Source organism: Lampetra planeri, chromosome 13 (assembly GCF_965212315.1).
Source record: "Lampetra planeri chromosome 13, kcLamPlan1.2.h2, whole genome shotgun sequence".
Taxonomy (NCBI): Eukaryota; Metazoa; Chordata; class Hyperoartia; order Petromyzontiformes; family Petromyzontidae; genus Lampetra; species Lampetra planeri.
Window position 1 is genome coordinate 3,781,818 of NC_136119.1, and position 5,817 is coordinate 3,787,634.

At 44.5% G+C, this 5,817-nt stretch overlaps 1 long non-coding RNA gene across 1 annotated transcript; it reads left to right on the plus strand.

Moving 5' to 3' along the window:
- Window positions 1–238: 238 nt before the first annotated feature.
- On the plus strand, window positions 239–4,775 carry LOC144721937 (uncharacterized). Its single transcript, XR_013586000.1, has 3 exons — window positions 239–1,729; window positions 1,920–2,144; window positions 3,390–4,775. It is a non-coding gene; the product is annotated as an uncharacterized LOC144721937 (long non-coding RNA).
- Window positions 4,776–5,817: the final 1,042 nt, after the last annotated feature.

Sequence of the window (5,817 nt, forward strand, 5' to 3'; positions counted from 1 at the left end):
GCGAAAAACGTACATGCAAATAACTACAGTGAATATAAAAACGTACATGCAATTAACTACATTAACTATAAAACACATGCGTGCAAAACCTAAATAAATATAAATAAAAGAAAAATAAACATAAGAATCATTAAACAAAACTAAATAAATAAGCAAACTAAATGAACAAAATTATACCTTTAAATATTTTTATTCTTGCGTAAGTAAACACTGTAGTATTATACTACTATCACAAAAATAACCATGAACTGTTTACTGTATAATCACAGAAATAGGTACAGTATTAATAATATATGAATAAACACAAATATAAGAGATGCTCACTGAACGACTTCTATTCAAAGACGGAATGAAAAATACGGTTCGTGGCGCGAACATCGTGGAAGGTTTGGGGATGAAATCGGACAAAAGAGGAAAGCCACGTGGACGACATTTGAAATGTGGTTATAGTTGAAAACAGCCGAAAGAGCGAAGCGACGAAAGTCAAGTGGATGAAATTCAAGGTATCGCTGTAAGTATTTAGTAAATCCATCGCATTAAAACAGAGTTTTCACTTCATCTGATCCTGATGCTAACATATCTGTATCGGTTTGACTGCAGCATGACAAAAAATGTCTCTGTTGGGAAAGGCAGCTTTACCCTTCTGTGTGGATAAAAGAGGGCACTTGAAGGATGTCTCGGACGTAGTTGAAAGCAGCTTCTGTGTGGGCCAATCTCTCACGCCCGGGTGATGACCCACGGTCATTTCTTCGTTTCATGGCTTTGACTGAACCGCACTGCAGGGGGCAGCACATTGCCCACCCATTCGGCTACGGAGAGCAATGCCCGTGGCATGCCAGTCAAAGTAATATTTGCAATTATCAGGGTGCGAATTGAGCAAAATTACGCGCGGAAATAATGTGGATGGGATGGGCATTTGTGTGTGTGTTTGTGCAGTAATTGGCTCCTGGGACAAGACCATTAACTCTCTACACTTGAGAGGCCAGGATTTGAAACTGTGGATCTCAGCAGTCCCAGCTGAGTGCTCCGACCTCTGCACAATTCGGCTACCTCACACCAGAGGTCGCAACCGGGTACCCGATACCCGTACCCTACCCGATATCCGGCTACCCGTACCCGGCCGGGTACGGGTACCGGTACCTATTTGCGACCCTGGTGCGGCCGGGAACGGGTACGGGTAAGGAATCAAAACCCGTTTGCGACCTGTGCCTCACACGTTGGGTATTAAGAGTGAGATGCAACCGAAACCACAAAAAGTAATCTTTTTTTAAAATACGCCTTGCCCGTTCAGCGGTGATGTCAGACGAAAGTTTGAAGCTTGAAGCTGCTCCACTTATAGGCAATGATGTCACTATAATGTCACTGCCATATATCACAGGACGGTGCATTAATGTTGAGACGTCACGAGAGTCCTATTCTTCAGCGCCTGATGGCAGTGTTTGATTGCAATTTCATTGCAAAGCGTGCCCCTGCTTGTTGTCGTGTTCATGTTGCGGTATTCTCTTCTTAGAGTTAACATTCCACCTGCAAGTCAGTCACGTGTCCGTGCGAGTGTTATTTTGGAGCGATGATCAAGTCAGCTCGTGGGCAGGTGGCTGGTTGGATTGTCGCATCGCAGGAACAGCGAGAGGGTGGCGGTGATAGATTGGTTGAGGGTGGGTCAGCTGCTCATTCATCCAGCAGTGGATGGACCATGGCTGATGATGACAACGACGACGACCAATCAACGGTAATTGCAGGGAAACAAAAAAAAAAGGACAATCGCAGCAATTTGACATTTCCCCGCGAGCCTTCAACGAAGCACGGTTGAAATGTTTTGAAAAAGTTTGCGAGCGAGCAGCTTTTTTTTCTTTTGTAAGTGCTGCCTTGCAGTGTTTAATCGAACTGCCTCTGACTGCAGATTTGTCATTTGATTGCAGTTGCGGCACCGGGCCCTTCAACGCGCCGGCCCTGAGCGCGGCCGAGCCACCAAACAACACTCCACGTGGCGGCCAGGGCTACCGACACCGTCAACAAGATGACGATCAAGATGAATGAGCCGCACTCGGCCGGGTAGCCGCCTGATGGCAGTGTTTAATGGGCCTTATTAATGGTTCCCTAATCAGGACAAACAACACTGTCGGCTTCACTTTACCTCCCTACGGGTATGTAACCTACTCCTGGTGCACTGCCTACTTAAGGTAACCTACCCTGGTGGCCTTTGTTTAAAGGGCTGTAATGCATCTGCGCGTCGGTTTCGGCGTTTAAGGTGGGTTTTGCGGCCGGAGTCAGATTAGTTTGATGGACTACCTTTGTCCGAATTGAATACGGTTCTATCACCGTGGCAAAAGGTCGTCAAGTACATTTATAGATAAGTGCGATGTCTAAATAAAAGTCTGTTTGCCCGTTCTCATTTACACACCCGTTCTCTGAAAATGTACTGTTGGTAGAGGACTGATAAGGAAAACAATTTAAACGTCTTGAGTGAAAAAAACAACGAAATCACATGTTGCATTGTTGTGTTGTACCCCTTTTTAATGGAAAGTGTCTCTTTCCCACGGTGCGTTGAAGGAGCACAGACACGAGACAACTTCAGTTTAACACGCGGTCGGCTTACGCGACCAATATTACCCATTAATAGAGGGTTTTTTGGGTTAGATCGCGTAACTTTAAATGTGTCGTTAAACTCGCCATCATCCAAATCTGGCTGTCGCCTGATGATGCTAGTTGTAATCACTGTCGAAACGTCGTACTCGAATTGTAAATGTTGTCGGTTTACTCTCCAACACATCGGCGTGCTGAACGAGTAACGAATTGTTTCCGGGACAAAACTTACTAATTGGCTGTGTCGGATAGGTGGTGGGTTTAACGACATATTTATATTTACGCAATCTAACCCCAAAAAACCTCTATTGTGGATGAGCCAACTTCAATTACATCTAAAACATTGTGTCAAGATAGTCATCCCTTGAGAGGTTCTGTCTTAACCCCCCTCCCACTTTATGAAAACAAGTGGCTGCATTGTTTGTAACACTTTCTAAGGATTAAAAGCATTCATGCATCAGCTCTGTCCATCTCTCTGTCCGTAGAGGAGAGTCATGATACATTCATGGAGATTATCTCAAATAAATTACATTTTAGTACCGTGTAATGTTGTGTTGCTATTAAGGACTTAACCGATGTAACAGCGTGCCAATCGCTCAAAGAGCCATTACTGTGGATAATTAAATACTTCCGAGGACAAGGGGAATACGTGCATATGCATGACTTTTCTTCCTCGTTTTTGGTTACATATCGGACCTGTCTTCCCGCAAAATCGAGTAGACCGTGGCATAATTTATTCCACCGCCGACTGTTTCAGTTCAGGGATGCAATTACGGTGCCCCTAATGCCTTTTTACCATTTCGCAGGAATATCTGCGAGCGCAGACACATTTGTGGAGAGTGCTGGCCCACGTTAGGAGGAGGCTTGGAGGGCGGCCGCTCGGTTCGCCAAGGTTAAGGGGACAAGGAAAATCAATGCCCCGCCACAAAGCAGACGAACGCCAACTCACGCCACAATTTGCGGGGAAGCCACTCGAGCACACTGCATGCCATTACAAGCAACCAGGACCACCAAGGGCACACCAGTGCTAACCCCCCCCCCGCTCAAACTCTCCCCGCGGCTGAAACGCTTCTCCCCGTAAGTCTGTTTTAAAGCAACGTGCAAGCTTTTCATGACTAAAGAACCTGACCGAGATGGAGAATCACTGGGTTGGTGATGTATTCTCAGTTTGTTATTAGCTTTTTTTCCCAGTATCGGTTAGGTTTAGTGTGAGATGCACGATCTCTTTCGATTTTCAGATGGATGTTATGTAAGTACTGTTAGCCACTATTTTATGTGTTGTTTCATACCTTTAATTCGTGCTGAATTCGTGCTGATTATTTTGCCAGAATATACATGCAGCCGTAATGGACAGCGATCCATTGTTAAAAGTTACAATCTATATCATGTATTACGTTTTCCAGTAGGTGGCAGCAATTTTGTGTGAATCTGGCAAATGTTACCAATATTTTCTGGAGTTTTTCTGCATTCACGGCATGTGCAACCAGCCTTGGGCAAATTCACGTGGAGCTAAGAAATAAAACATTTATACCAGGATGTTTAACCGTACAGTATAATATGTTGAATAATGCGCATGAATAGCACGCATAATGAACACATCTCAAAGGTTTACACCAGGGCTTCATTTCAGATGGAGCTGTCCAGGGCTGACCTGCAGAAAATATTCCCGTGTCCCCTTCCCCCCGAGGGTTCGGTGTTTGGGGTAGGCCATGAGAAATTAAGCCTTGGATTAAACTTTTATATTTGAATTTTACGACGCTTTGAACTGATTTCTATATTTGATGTGACTTAGCTGAAAATATTTCAACATTTAGTCGGACATTTATAAAAACAATTTCTTTTTTTTTTAAGTAACAACCTTCTTTCTGCGTGTGCAGATTGAATAGACAGAAGCATGGAACTCATACAGATGGTGAAAAACACAGGAAGCCAGAAGCTTCAGCAGCTGATCTACCTTTGAGAAGCATGGATCTTGTGAAGAGGACAACGTGGTGTAAACAGTCCGATCCCATTCCCTTTTAGAGATATCTTTGTATAGGAAATCTTCGCTTTAGAGCATACACCACCATCCTTCTTGAACATTCTGTACAAATCAATTGCCTCAATTATCCATCCCTAGCTCTTGGTGACATTCCCACATTCGCATCGAGAATGTTTGCGTGGTAATTCAATTATGTAGTGCAATCATTATAATGCCGATGGTGATAATAAAGTATGTTTCATAAAGTTTTGTGTGCCCGTGTGAAAATGTATCAAACATGTTTTACAGATGCTCTATCTTGACAACAATTAAATAGAAATCACTTCATGAGGGCCTGACCTGTCGTGTAAATTGTAAGTTATATATTTCATCAGCTGTTGCTGAGCAGAGGCCCAAAGACTCAACATGCCAAGCGACCAATAACAAACGGCACAGTCGAATGCGTTTATAGAAAAGGGTTCACACATTTTTTTTGAATTGTATAAGGTTATTAAGAACTTCAGAGAAAGAGATGGTAGGGATGGAATTCCAAAGTTTTTGCAGTAATACGGTAAATACACAGCAATACAAGTAAATGTAATCACGCTTTAGACGCATACTTTTTTTAGGAGGAATTGTAGTTGGTAAAGTCAACTTAAAACTGTTTACAAGTTTTCGCCGCATACCTCATATATTATATATATTTTAAAACTGTTGTGTTTACTCAAGCTGCTGATTTTTTCCATCAACACAAAAATGCTTGCATACGGAAGTGCGCTCTGTCAGGTCACGTGCTTCATTTGTACCCGTCTCTGCTACGCAGCCTCATCACACCAGAGGTCGCAACCGGGTACCCGATACCCGTACCCTACCCGATACCCGGCTACCCGTACCCGACCGGGTACGGGTAGCCGTTTGCGACCCTGGTGCGGCCGAGTACGGGTAGGCCGTGAGTCACTGGTGAGTAACCGTTTGTCACTCATTTCCCAACGTCTTGTCTCTTCTCACAATTCAAGTTCCTAGCATCAACCCACCCGCGCCTGCAACATGGCTTCATCCCAGAGGTCGCAATCAGGTACCCGTTTGCGACCCTGGTGCGGCCGGGTACGAGTAAGGAATCAAACCCGTTTGCGACCTCTGCATCACACACACTCACTGCTGCCAGCACCACGATCTACCGAGCTGCATCTCAAGTGTAGCTGCGCGTGTGTGCACGTACAGACCCTTTTTTTGGCAATCCGCTGCAGGATGTGGGCCTCCCCATCAGGCTCTGC